Raw genomic sequence first — 13,653 nt, 5'->3', positions numbered from 1 at the left:
GCATAACGGAGATTGAAATTTGCAACTTCTTTCTCTCTATGTTCCACAACAAATAGTGGAATTACTTGGCAATTTTCCTCCTCCCATTGAACAACTCGGAGATGATAAATTTTTCTGGAGAAATAGTACTAGTGGTTCCTTCACAGTTGCTTCTATGTATAAGGTTCTTTGCAATTCAGAGCATCTTCTTTCTGATAGAGTCTGGAAATTAATTTGGGGCTGGTCTTGGCTTGAAAAAATTCGAGTTCCTTTGGTTGTGTGGTTAAGGTAGAATCCTAACAAATTTGGAGAGATATCGCATAAATCTTACTTCAGAGGGTACTTGCACAGCTTGTGGAGCAGAGGAGGAGTCTGTGTTGCATGTTTTGTGGGATTGTATTCATGTTTGGGCTATCTGGGTTCGTATTCTTGATCCATATGACATGTCTCGGTTCTTTGCTCTTGATATCCATGATTGGCTTACTGACAATTTAATGTTTAAATTCAAGGGAGTTACAGATGATGCTTGTAGAATCTTCTTCGGATACACCAGCTAGAAAATTTGGATGTGGTGTAATAATGCTCTTTTTCAAAATGAGTATCTTTCGCTGGACATAAAAATAACAGCATTTGTTAGCTTGGTTAGGGCTTTCGCTACTTCTTGGCTTTCCTTAAAGAATTGGGGAAGTGTCTAACAACAAGCATATAGTTTAGTTCGGCTGGTCACCTCGTAGTTTTGGGTGGGTAGCTATGAAAATAGATGAGGCTCTTCGAAGGAGTATTCTGATGGGAACTGCAGGCGGTGTATTTCGTGATTCTGATAGCAGGTGGTGTGGAGGGTTTTCAGTCAAAATTGGAGTTTGCACTTCATTTAGCGCAGAGCTATAAGGAGTCTTCACTGGCCTTCAGGAAGCCTGGGAAAGGGGTGGCGCCAAATTACCTTGCAAATTGATAATGCTAGTATAGTCCAGGTGCTGCGGGATGGAAGAAATGTGTCTCATTGGAATGGTGATATTGTCAACTGCATACGTCATCTCTTGTCTAGGAACTGAATGGTCTCTGTTACCCATATTTACAGGGAGGCTAATTCGGTTGCTGATGGTTTAGCCAATTAGACATTTAGTCTAGAGTCTCGCTTTGAATGACATTCACACGTGCCTTCTAACATTTCTTCGCGTCGTCTTTGCAAGAGATGTTGTTGGGGTCTCATTCGCTCGCTTAGTTTCAAGCAAGTTTCTTGTTGTTTTAATTCTCTTTCAAAAAAACCAAATATTCTTTGCAATTTCAAAATTCCAAATAAAAAGAAAAATATTTGGACTTTCATGGCCAATCGCCTACTTGCCACTGGGCTACACTCTTTAAGAGTTTTTTTATCTTTTATTTTCTTCGGAGGAAGTAAGGAGAAAGTGGAATGTTAAAGGATAGACTTTCAATTTGCCTGGTTCCTACGTTTAGACTGAGTAGCGACGTTGATTCTTTAGAATCTAGAAAACAATAAATGACACTTACCGAGTTAGGATAATTAACTAATCAAATGTAATTTGATATTTGAAATTATAATATTTGGCCAGTCACAGCTCAATTTGTGACTATTATATGGACAGAAATGATACAAACTCAAAAAGTTTAATTTCTTATAAGGTTCGTGCGCCTGGCCCCCGCCCCCGCCCACCCCCCCCCCCCAAGCCAAAAAAAAAAAAAAAAGAAGATAAAAAACAAAGAAAAGGAAAAAAAAAAAGAATATGAAGAATAATTTATCGAAATATTAGAAAACGCAAAAGCATTTAACTTTAAAAATATAAAAAGGTGATTATAATCAACTTCATAATCTTTTATCTAAAGTACTACTTTTTTTTTTTAATAAAATTTTGGATACTTTCCCTTAATATATGTTTTATCTTCATTAATTGTAAATAAAAATGTATTTTATATTTTTGTGTAGCCAGTACACAATTTCGTACTAGTTTACGGTGAGAGTCGTCCCACATAGGATCTTTAAGGAATGGGTGGTCTCTTTAATATGGCTTGGAAAATCCTCCATTATTACCAATCTTTTGGAATTTAGTTAGGCCCAAGATTCATTTCTTTACATGATATCAAAACAGGACCGATTAAATTTGCCCACGCACCAGATTTCTAGTCTAGTGTTAAGAGACCCACAGGCTACATCATTCCTTTAAGGGATGAGTGGTCTCTTTAATATGACTTGAGCAATCCTTCTCTCATAAGCTAGCTTTTGGGGTTGAATTCGACCCAAGATACATTTCTTTATAAAGTCACATCAAAGGCGGAGCTAGATAGGTACATAAAGTTAAATAAATTTTTATATATATTTAGTAATTATTGAATTCCCTTAGCTTTTTTCTGTGTTTACTTAAGGTTATATTATTTATTATATTTATATTTAATAATTATTAAATTCTCTTAGTTTCTTTCTTGTGTATACTTATTTATATTTTGAATCTCCTTGGACTTTTTTAAAATATCCCAGCTTTGCAAATGAGTCACATGATGGCGCAAATCAGGCAGATGAAGATTGTGCAGGGTACAACTACAGGCATGGCAATTTGGATGAGGAGCTGTCTGGTGCATTTTGTTCTAGAAACTGCTCTTTCAGCTTTAATCAAGTGCATTCTTTGACATTTATCTGAGATGCCATTATTCACTCATGCTAACATTGTGTCTTTGGTTGAGCTGATGGCCCTTTTTCACATGTAATTCTCTGTCATTAACTTACTTTTTAAATTTAATATCTTTTCTCTCTAAATAGGCACCAAAGCTTTCACGTTCACCTAATTCTCTCTTCTCTTTCCTTACCTAGCTGCCTTCAGGAAAAAAAAAGAAAAGAAAAGAAGAGGAAGTATTTCCTATACTTAATTATGATAAAAGTTGGATCAAGAAAATATCAAGGCCACAATTGAATTTAAATGCACTTTTGGCTTTCTGAAGCGTAAGATGGAGTGGAGATACTTTTTGTTTTCCCCTGCAGGATTGCAATTTATTTGACAAATATTATAATTAATCCACGAAGGCTTGTCCAAAAAGTGTATAATTAATCTCTTTTTGCACGCACACGTAGGTGCAAGAAAAGTTGTTATAGAGGGTGGCTAAATTATCAATTACTACTGTAAGTTACTATTTGGAGGAAAGGAAGCCCTCACCTAATAACATGTATGATTATACTATAGGATTTAATATGATTGCATTTTGGTTTACAAGACCCATTCAAGGTTATGCTCACAATTATGGCTGAAATAATATGAATAAGAAGCAATAACAAATCAGGAGTTAAAATAGTGGACAATCAAATGATGATTATCATCTCCACCTCCAATTTGGTAAATTTGTGGAAACGTCTAGTTTTCTGTTTGATATGCGTTAAATGCCATTGGGACGCAAGCAATAATTTAACTATATAATGAGAGTGAGCCTGTAGGACGACGAAGGGTATTTTTGTAAAACTAAATTATTTTAGGGTTACTTGTAAACGCGTATTTCAATAGATATACAGGTGTTGCCTTTTGGTACAAATTGCAGAGACTACCTCCAACTCTTTCGTCTTCTCTCCATCTTCGTCTTCCGTATTGCTAACACGCTGCTCAGCGAGAGAGGGGACTGTTCCGGAGCCATTCTAGAAATTCCTAGTTGCGTCTCTTTTATTAATTGATCCTGCACGATGCACATGCATGTGAAGAAGATGGACAAGGCAACAAGTATCCTTTTGTATAATTTGTGTAAGCAACTGGTCATCCAACTTTTCACTATTTTTTAAGTTCATTTCTGTTTTGCTTTTGTTTTCCAGTTAAAATAACTGTTATATCAAGCTCATCCATATTTAGGTGTAACTCGGTGAGATATAGATGATGCCTGGTTCACAAAACTTAGTCAACGCAATCTAAATAGAGAGTAGGGATTGCAGCAGCATGGTCGGATCACAACAGACCAAGTGATATGTAAAAGATCAAGATCTTTATCTAAAATAAATGATCAAGCTCTTATGTGCGATTGGTATGTGCAAGTGTGTGATTACATATATGAGGGCAGACGTAGAATTGATTTTGATATAGGAAACACTACATTCTACATCTGTTTCATTCTTGAGACAATAGGCAGATGAAGAGTTGATGCGGATTTGTTCATACTGACTCTATATTGATTTTTGTACATATTTTTTTGCACCTGGTCTACTGGTGCAATTTGAGCCTTCTAAGTCATCTTATTAATTTGCAATTTACATTTATATGAATCAGAGTATCATGTAAATTGTAGCTTACCAGCTGTGTCAGAGTAATATCATTCTCAGAGTCTTCCATTTGAAAAGCAATGACAACTTTACAAGTGAAAGGCTATCGAAGGATGCAAAAGGTCTAACTCTAAGGCACGGGCACCAATCATCATTTAACTATATAATAAGTGTGAGTTGAGTAATACGACGAAGGGCGTTTTCGTAATACCAGTATTTCTTAGGGGCACTTTGGTACTTTGATTTCAACCTTTTATGTCCCATTTGGCTGACATGTGTTGTATTTGCGGGATACAACTGAATTTCACTCCCTTCTTCTTCATCAGCCCTACCTCTCTCTCACTCTATCATCGTATCGTTCCTTCTCTGCTCACTTATGTTCTTGCCGTTTTTGTTCCATTGCTCTCTCTCCATTTCGGGTTTGCTTTGTTTGGACCATTTACATTCAACTTCTCCAGATTGCATTTACCTATTGCAAGTGAGTTTTGGTTTTAAATTTTTCTGTTCGTATCTGTGCCACTTGTTGATTTCTCTGATTGATTGGATATTTCTTTCAATTTTGTTGTTTGTTTGGTTGTTGAGTTTTAATCATATTGCATGCGTTGGTTGTCAAATTTCCATAAATCTATCAGTGAGATAAAATCAAAAAACTTGATTAAAAATGAATATTTTTGACTTCTACTAAATTTTCCTATAGGTCTCATGTGTATTCACTTACATTTATTTCTAGGTAAGCAAAACAATTGCCAAAAAAAAAAAAAAAGGAGATACAAGGAAGAAGCAGGCGAGGTTTCATAGTTGTAGTGCAAGTAACCTCAAGTTTAATTTTATGTTTTAATCATACAATTTAATTAGATATATTTGCTAGATTTATAAATTTTGTTTCAAACATATTTCTTATTTTTTTATGCATGCTTGAGTGAAAATATTTGATTTCTAATGTTGTTATCACAGTTATTAATAGTTTAAATAAAGACACAAAGAAAAACCTAGAGTTTAGTTTGATCAGGCTGACATCGAAGTGGTGACATAGGACCAATCAAACGACAAACAAATCTATGGATCTAAAAATGGTTTGAGATAGAATTTGCAGATGGTGCTCCAAGAATGTGTGAAAATATATAACTCAAAACAAAAAGAGAAGTACCCCGTTTTTTTAATTCGGTAGAGATGTGGCATTACATTTAGCTGCTATAAACCGCTAAAGCAGCCAAATAGTTTTGTCTGCTTACTTCTTTTACATCTTTGATAAACCAACTAAAGTTAATGTAAGGCCAAGTCTGTTACGAATATGGCCACGGTTGGGGACTCATTTGGGGAGTTGGCAAATTACGTCTGGGACCTTGCTTTAAACGGATCATTTGTGCTGTCTGAAAATATCTATGTATACAAGTGGAAGCAATTCCTTTAGGGATATGCAAGAAGTTTGTCTTTCTTTGCTTAGTTGTTTGTAATAGTATCTGAAACCTCCCCCTTCTAACTTTTCCTTTTATTTCTGCATTTAATTGCAAATAAAAGAGAAGCATTCCTCTATTGGTATATGTATTTTCATTTCTCCATTGCAATACAAAGCCTTGTTTGTTAAAAAGTCAGTCGATTAGTAGGCTTTGATCCCTATGTGCATGACATGCATATGCTCACACTAATTTGATACACAATGGAATCAAAACATAAAGACAAGCCAAAAAGGATTCAACTCATCACTGTTTCAGCCTCCAATTCATCGGTTACATGACTCGTACATTGTATGTTAGCTATCTAAGTATAAATGTACTAGACAAAAAATTGGAGAGTGCGCCTATCCATGAGTGTGGTTGGTGTTACCTCACATGCGCTAGCTGTGCAATGTTTATTCGCTCACTCCCTTACAGAGAGATGACCAACAGCTGGGAATTCAGAATGCTGTTAGTAGAGCCTAAAAGTAGCGCTTGGCTCAATTACTACTACAAAGGGTACACATTTCATCCATATTTCCGGGCTCACATGGACGGAGATGCTTATGCTTATCTTATCATATCACGTGAGATGACAAGGATGAAAAGGACTGAAGAAAAGAAGGTGAGATTTGTTTTGCCTGCTCACTGACCATTCTAAAGATCTGTACATGTCTATAAATGAAAGTAACAAAATTCCAGTTAAATTCCTTAAAAATGATGCATTCATTACGTACTTTAAAGCAAAAGAGTTGTTGATGGATTTATAAGTCATTTTATATGCTATTTGTCTACGACAGGACTGTAAGACAGATGGGTGCATTGATACTCAAAGTCATTTAGATGTTCAGCTAAAAGTATCATGTCCTCATTAGTGAACCTTGTATGTAACTGAATATGTGAACTGATAAGTCACAGATATATTGAAGTATATATGTAGGAAACTTAAATATTTATGTGTGTTTACTCAGTTGAGATTCATTTGTCAGGTACAAGAAAAAAAATCTCAAAAATGGTCTTGGTGATAGCGAAAGTGGTTGTGGCACACTCAAAGCAGGTGGGTCTTCAACTCATCCCGTACCTCAGTATACCGGCACTCAAAATTCTAGGTTGTGCCCATTTTCTTTTAGGGGCTGCTTGTCATATTTTTGGGTCTTCAACTCATCCCGTATCTCAGTATACCGGCACTCAAATTTCTAGGTTGTGCCCATTTTCTTTTAGGGGCTGCTTGTCATATTTTAGTCTGCCCTTATGCTTGATTAGATTATTTCATATGTAGAAAGGAGCGCTGCAGCTGTAGGAAAGCAGATGACTCTTTGCATGATCACCCATGCTCTTATCGACTAAGGCAGCATAGAGAGCCTGTAGTAGAAGGGAATGCAGTGAATAGGTTGGAACTTAGATTCAGTGTAGATGGGGTAATATAAGATTCTAGCTAGAATTCTTTTTAATTTTTTTAGTTATCAGTGCTGCAAAGAGTTCCATGTGACAGAAATACACCAAATATTTCTTCTTCTAGAGGAAAACCTAGCAATAATTAGCTACTTAAATTTATTCCATTGCATAGCATTTAGTACCTCAAAATGTTAGGTAAGTCTTTGCCCTATCCTGGAATGAACTGTTTACTGATGTGATCTGTCTTATTGTGATTATAATACAGAGACTTCTGTTTCACCCAATTGACACAATATCTTGTCGATGTTTTGGCCTTCTGAATTGCAGTAACTGACAGACGACTAGCTCTTCCTCTTCTCCTTCGTTGGTTATCCTAGATTTAGCTTGGTATATTCTGATTCTAATGCTTGATTTTCTTTTCTTGAAGTGGAAACCAAGATGAAAGTATGTGTTGTCACATACAGCTGTTAATTATCAAATTTTATTCAATTGTAGCATTAACTTTTGTATTAGTTGAACCACCAACACGAACATGAATAGTTAGACAGTTTTTGTATTTCTCATTCTCACAGTAGCAGGCCCAGGAATGTAATTGTATAGTTTTGTTCCATAAATGTACATAATATGATGTTTTTGTGTTTATCATTCTCAAGGGAGCAGGCCTAGGAATGTGATTGTACAATTTTGTCCATAGTATGAACCATCGTACGGCACCGTACCTTTCGGTGATCTAACTTACCAAGCTTAGCCCAACTCTTTAATTATTACCGTGTGACCCGTTATTAATATCATTCCTTCCTTGCTTTCTATTATTTTTCCAACAAGGGATCAACGCAGAATATGTAGTCTAAAACTTTCAAAATATTTGAGACAAAAAAGGGCCTAAAATGTCCCTGAACCATTAGATTTGGTACAATATTGCTCTCCGTCCGTCTATCGTGCCAAAATCTTTTCGCCGTTAACCTATTAGGTCTACTTTGCCCTTATTTTTAACGGTCACGTTAAAATAAAATAATTAAATATTTATTTATTACGTGATCAAATTTGATTGGCCCAAATTTAAACCCTCCCAAATTAAAAATAAAATAAAATCCATCCATGACCAGTATTTTGACCCGGCTCGTATGAGAAAATCTTTACCAACCACCACAATGTCATCTTCTAACTTGAAGCTTCAAGAATATTAATGACTTCACGGAGTTTTCCTCGCTTCTTTCTTCGGGTTTTAAGCCACTAATTCGATGGTTATTCATGCTACCAACTTTAAAAAATAGTATCACCCGATTGATTTAAACACTCAAAATTACAGATTTAGAAATTTAAAGCAAGCTTCGAAAAGCTCCTTCAATGGCGGCTTTAGTTCACTTCTTTAATGAATTTTTTTCCAATTATACTCAACTCATGCTTGAGCTTAAGAACCAAATTTCAACATACCAAGTTCAAATCGCCAACAGATCTCGAAATTAAATTTTCAAATTGAGGTCAATGTTCATCAATGAATGTCCAAATTTTATGGAGGTTTAATGAGATTAAACAAGTTTTTTTTATTATGCAGTATTCAATTAAATTTCAACCCAAATAAGCTCAATAAAAACTTAGGATCAAATTCAAACTCAAACTAATTTAATTATTTTGGTCATAATCAAAATAATTTTGCATAATTAAACGGTTTACTTTTAAAAAAGGGAAAAGGGTCAAAAATACCCCTCTACTTTGGGAAAGAGGTTAAAAATATTCTCCTTTATAAATTTGGGTAAAAAAATATCCCTCCTGTCATTATAGTTTTTAAATATACCTCTGTCTTAACGGAACTCTCCCAAATTTGTAACGGATGATATTTTAGCCCTTTTTCCAAAGTAAAAGGGTATTTTGAGCAAACAAATAAGTAATTAGATAAAATATTGGAGGAGGGAGGGGTTGATGGGAGGAAGAAGATTAAAATGGAAGAGAGAAGAGAGTGGATCAAAGAGGGTTGGGTGGGCTGTGAGTGCAGAGAGAGAGCATTTTTAAAAAAAAATTATTATGGGACCCAAAATTAGGCCAATCATGTAATGCCACGTATTAAATATTTTTGAAGTATTTTAATTGGGTGTGGGATGTTAGTCTTAAGGGCAATTTTGAGCCAAAACGTTAACAGCAGGGACATTTTTGACTCGATAAATGGACGGAGGGCAATATTGTACCAAATCCCATAGTTCAGGGGCATTTTAGGCCCTTCTTTGTATTTGAGAGGACCCCTAAGATCATACGCTAAGGTAGGATCAAATACCCATATTTTACTCTTATATACTTGCAATTTTTTGTAGGCCAAATCAGAACAATGGGTAGAATCAGCTAACAGTAGAGCCTCTGTTAACAAAGTTGAACATGCAATTCCTTCATTTTTGAAACAAACACTAGTACTCACTAGTATTATTACATACATTCTCATATTATTAAGCTAGTAAAGATGTTTTCTCTCAAATTCATCCCTGACTAGTAAAGCTAGAAAAACACCATGACAACCAACAATCAAACACCACATTTCGAAATGAAAATGGAGGATTTAGATCAACAAGAACACCAACAAACTGTTAGTCCATAAACCCCTCCAAAGTTAAGCTATCTAGACACACTTCAAAAAACCAATAATATGGCTAACATTGCTTTTGAATGTGACCGTTTTAACAATATGTGCTTAGACGATGAACTCGAGAATAATGCCAATCATCCCTATTTTATACCTATCACTTCGACCGATAAAAAGAGATTATACCAATCCTGGACACAGGCGGTAATCATTAAGCTGCTTGGAAAGACTCTACGATACAATTAATTTCAACTTAGAGTTAAAAGGCTATGGCAGTCACAAGAACACTTTAACCTAGTGGATCTGGGCAATGACTACTACCTTATTCGTTTCACTGACCTCTCCTCTACACAGAGGCGGACCTAGGATTTGAGCGCAACGGGGGTACCATTATCTTTAGTATGCCAATTATTAGCGACAAAGTTAGGCGGCGACTCTTAAAAAACTTATCGATTACACTAGCAAAGTGCAAACTTCAATATTATCAAATATATTTAATTTGGTACTAATATAGCAAAAGTACATCATCAACTCATACTTGAACTCGACGCGTTTTCATTTGAAAAATAAAAACAAACCTGACTTTTCAAGACCTTAAGTTGATTGTACAAAATCCCAAATTTAAGAATATGATAAGATTTTAGGGCTTAGTATAAGATAATACAATTTTTAATTAAATTAAATCTATAAAGTTATGTATTCCTCAATCCCTAGTAATTAAATACTATTATATACTTATATAATAAGTAATCTATATTAATCACTAAAAAAGAAGGGAAAGCTTTACCGTAAGAGAAGTCCGATCGTTGGCTTGAATTCGATTGCCGGAGAAATGTCACGACCCGACCTGAGGGACATGACGAGCACCCGGTGCTAACCCACCCGGGTACCTCTTATCGTACATTCATATTCACATCTAGGTGGACCACATAGCTTACTCATGAATGCTATACATCAATAATGCTAAACTCATTGGACAACAACACATTTATACCATCATTAAAAACTATGCCCACATCAATATACATAAGCCGACGAGGCCATCAAAACGATATACAAAATATAAGTCGATAAGGCTCACTACTAAAAAAACAGGTTTTACCGACCTCAAAAAATGGCTATTTCCGACCTCGTGAGGTCGGCTTTTGGCCAAAAACCGACCTCGAAACCGACCTCAAAATCGGGTCGGAAAACGATGGGTTGGAATTATTACCGACCTCATGAGGTCGCAAAAACCGACCTCGTGAGGTCGGTAAAGTTTTTTAGGGTATTAATTAAATAAAATACCGACCTCGTTAGGTCGGTAAATTATATTAATAATATAATAATATAGTTTACCGACCCTCTGAGGTCGGTAATTTATATGAATATATGATATATTTTGCATAAAACCGAAACCTCGTACGAGTCGGTAATTTACAATTTACGGGAACATTATGCTAAAACCGACCTCGTGAGGTCGGTAATTTCAATTTCTAGATAATTTTGCGAAAAAACCGACCTCATGAGGTCGGTAATTTGCCATATGTTGGATAATTTTGAAAACCGACCTCATGAGGTCGGTAATTTACAATTTGGGAAAATTTTCCACAAAACCGACCTCGTAGAATTCGGTAATTAACGATTTACGGTAAATTTTGCCCATAACCGACCTCGTGAGGTCGGTCTCGCAAAAAAAATTGTAGCACCTAGGTTACTCCGGCTTCCTCCTGTCAAGATGAAAATAATTTTACTTTCAACTAAACCGAGCCCAAATAGCTGCCAACAATACACCAAACTACTATAAATACATAAAACAATAAGCTACTATTACGACACCTATAAAACAAGAATTATATTCTCTTCTTTTCAGAGATATTTCCATAACAAGAAATGATTCCAACAGTTGCGCAGAAACTAATATAAGGCCACAGTTGCACTTGCTATCAACAATAATGAGAAATAAGACATAGACATTACAGTTCTTCTATATCAGTCAATACAATGTGACCAAATTTATGGATCACTGCAATTGCATTTATCTATAAAACAATGCCTGCAACAGAACTCATTAGACTGATAAGACTTGAAGGATTCGATGAACAGAGCGGACCACAAACAATTTGAAAGAACATCTTCATGGTTTCACCTCCTACGAGAATCAAAGTTGTCGCAGTCCCTGCAGATAGGTAAACAGTAGGGAAGAGAGCAAGCCAAACCCCAAGTCTTTCACCTGAAAGTGCAAGTGAAAATAGTCCCTCCGTCCCAATTTATGTGACACTCTTTTGTTTTTAGTCGGTCACAAATAGAATGACACCTTTCTATATTTAGTAAAATCTAACTTATTAATTGAAAGACATAGAGTTTGACGTATCGGATAAGTGAGGTTTGAGATGCTTAAATAGGATATAAATTGAGCAGAGATAACAGAACGAGATAATTAGATTGGACAGGCAACTTTGAATAGTTGGTGCTAAAAAAATTATAACTGGATTTTCTTACCAAAAGCTGCTTGTGCAAGTTCCACATATCTATTGTATCTCTTCCCGGGAACTGCTTCATGCAGCTGAACAAGGATTCATAAAGTATAGAGTTGCCGAAATAAGCTATAGTTAAGGAAATTATTCCCCGGCTCCCGCATTCGAAGGAAATATTATTGTTTCGATTCTCTCAAGAATATTATAGGTAAAATTTTGTAAGCAAGACATTTATTTGACGGACGTAGGCTATGACACTCCTAGCTCTTTGCTTGAGTTTCACTAAATTTGTTAGCATGATAACACTCTTTGTTCCTTTCGAAGACTAAAATTTAAGAGTATACGGTAAATCGGCGAAAGGTTAATTAAATTGGAAATTTAAGGACATAGAATGGACGATCAGTTATTTAAGAGGTATACATCAGATCATAAAAGGAAATTTAGTTATTAAATTTACAATATCTCCTATCACTGAAGATGGAACATACAGTAACAAGGGCACAATAGTCCACTTGGTAGTTTCAGTAGCATTTAGAGATATTAGATCTTAAAGTCAAAATCATCTAAAGCAATCATATTTGGGCCATCCCAAAAGTAAATTCACATAGCCAACAGAAAACAAACCTGCCTTAAAATTTCCTGGACCAACTGTTGACTAAATTGCAGTGCCAAGAATGTTACAAAAATATCAATTTTCTTATATTAAATGGTCTCGAAACGATATTAATTCCTTTTATACATTATTGTATCAAGATTTATTAAGATATGTACATGTAGTTGATTTTTAAAGTAAAAATAAGTTTTGGTAAATGTACTGAACTTAAATCCTTTGATGCAGCATGGGACCATCTTTCTTAAATGACATGGAAATGCAAAAGGAAGATGGAATAAAGGTATAGGCACAAACCAAATGAGTACCTTCAGCATAGTGTAGCAGTCTTATTTCTCAAAAGATGATAACAAAAATTGGGACCCTGCTCACACCAGTAGTCTAAAACAGATCTTCACTGCAGCCTTCAAATTGGTCCTTATCAAAATTCCTGCTGATGTGCAAAGTTCCTCACACCAGCAGCCTGTTTCCAGCAGTCATCTGATGATTAGCAATCACCTCTAGCCATGGCATGGACAACAAACTTGGTGGCTCAGACCTGGTAGTGAAACAACTGCAGTGTGCACAAAGATCTTTAAATGAGGAAATGATGTGCTGAATGATGTGCAAGCTGCAATGACGGAAGATGCGGCACAACATTCTGTTTCACATGACAATGAAGAAAAAGCAATATAATACAGTTGGGAAGTATATTGCAGGTACTTTGAACTCAACTAAATCCAATGACATCTCTGCTTGTTTCACCCTCTCCAGTTACAACTAGTTTTTAAAAATAATAATAATAATAATAATAATAATAATAATAATAATAATAATAATAATAATAATAAACCAAGTAGAGATAGACTTTGACAATCAAATGGACCACAAAACAAAAACATGATCATAATAGTTGGGTGTCCATGTAGGAAAACTCGTTTCAGCATTCTACACAAAGAGACCATACATTTAGCTAACTAGGTCCAAAA

At 35.4% G+C, this 13,653-nt stretch overlaps 1 long non-coding RNA gene across 1 annotated transcript; it reads right to left on the bottom strand.

The window, feature by feature from the left end:
- Window positions 1–11,440: 11,440 nt before the first annotated feature.
- Window positions 11,441–12,235, bottom strand: LOC132058355 (uncharacterized). The gene is made up of 2 exons (XR_009415261.1): window positions 12,101–12,235; window positions 11,441–11,831 (listed from the first exon to the last, which is right to left on the bottom strand). It is a non-coding gene; the product is annotated as an uncharacterized LOC132058355 (long non-coding RNA).
- Between the last annotated feature and the right edge of the window lie 1,418 nt (window positions 12,236–13,653).

Source organism: Lycium ferocissimum, chromosome 5, assembly GCF_029784015.1.
Source record: "Lycium ferocissimum isolate CSIRO_LF1 chromosome 5, AGI_CSIRO_Lferr_CH_V1, whole genome shotgun sequence".
Lineage (NCBI taxonomy): Eukaryota > Viridiplantae > Streptophyta > Magnoliopsida > Solanales > Solanaceae > Lycium > Lycium ferocissimum.
The sequence above is the reverse complement of the archived record's forward strand: the minus strand, read 5'-3'. Positions and strand labels throughout refer to the sequence as shown.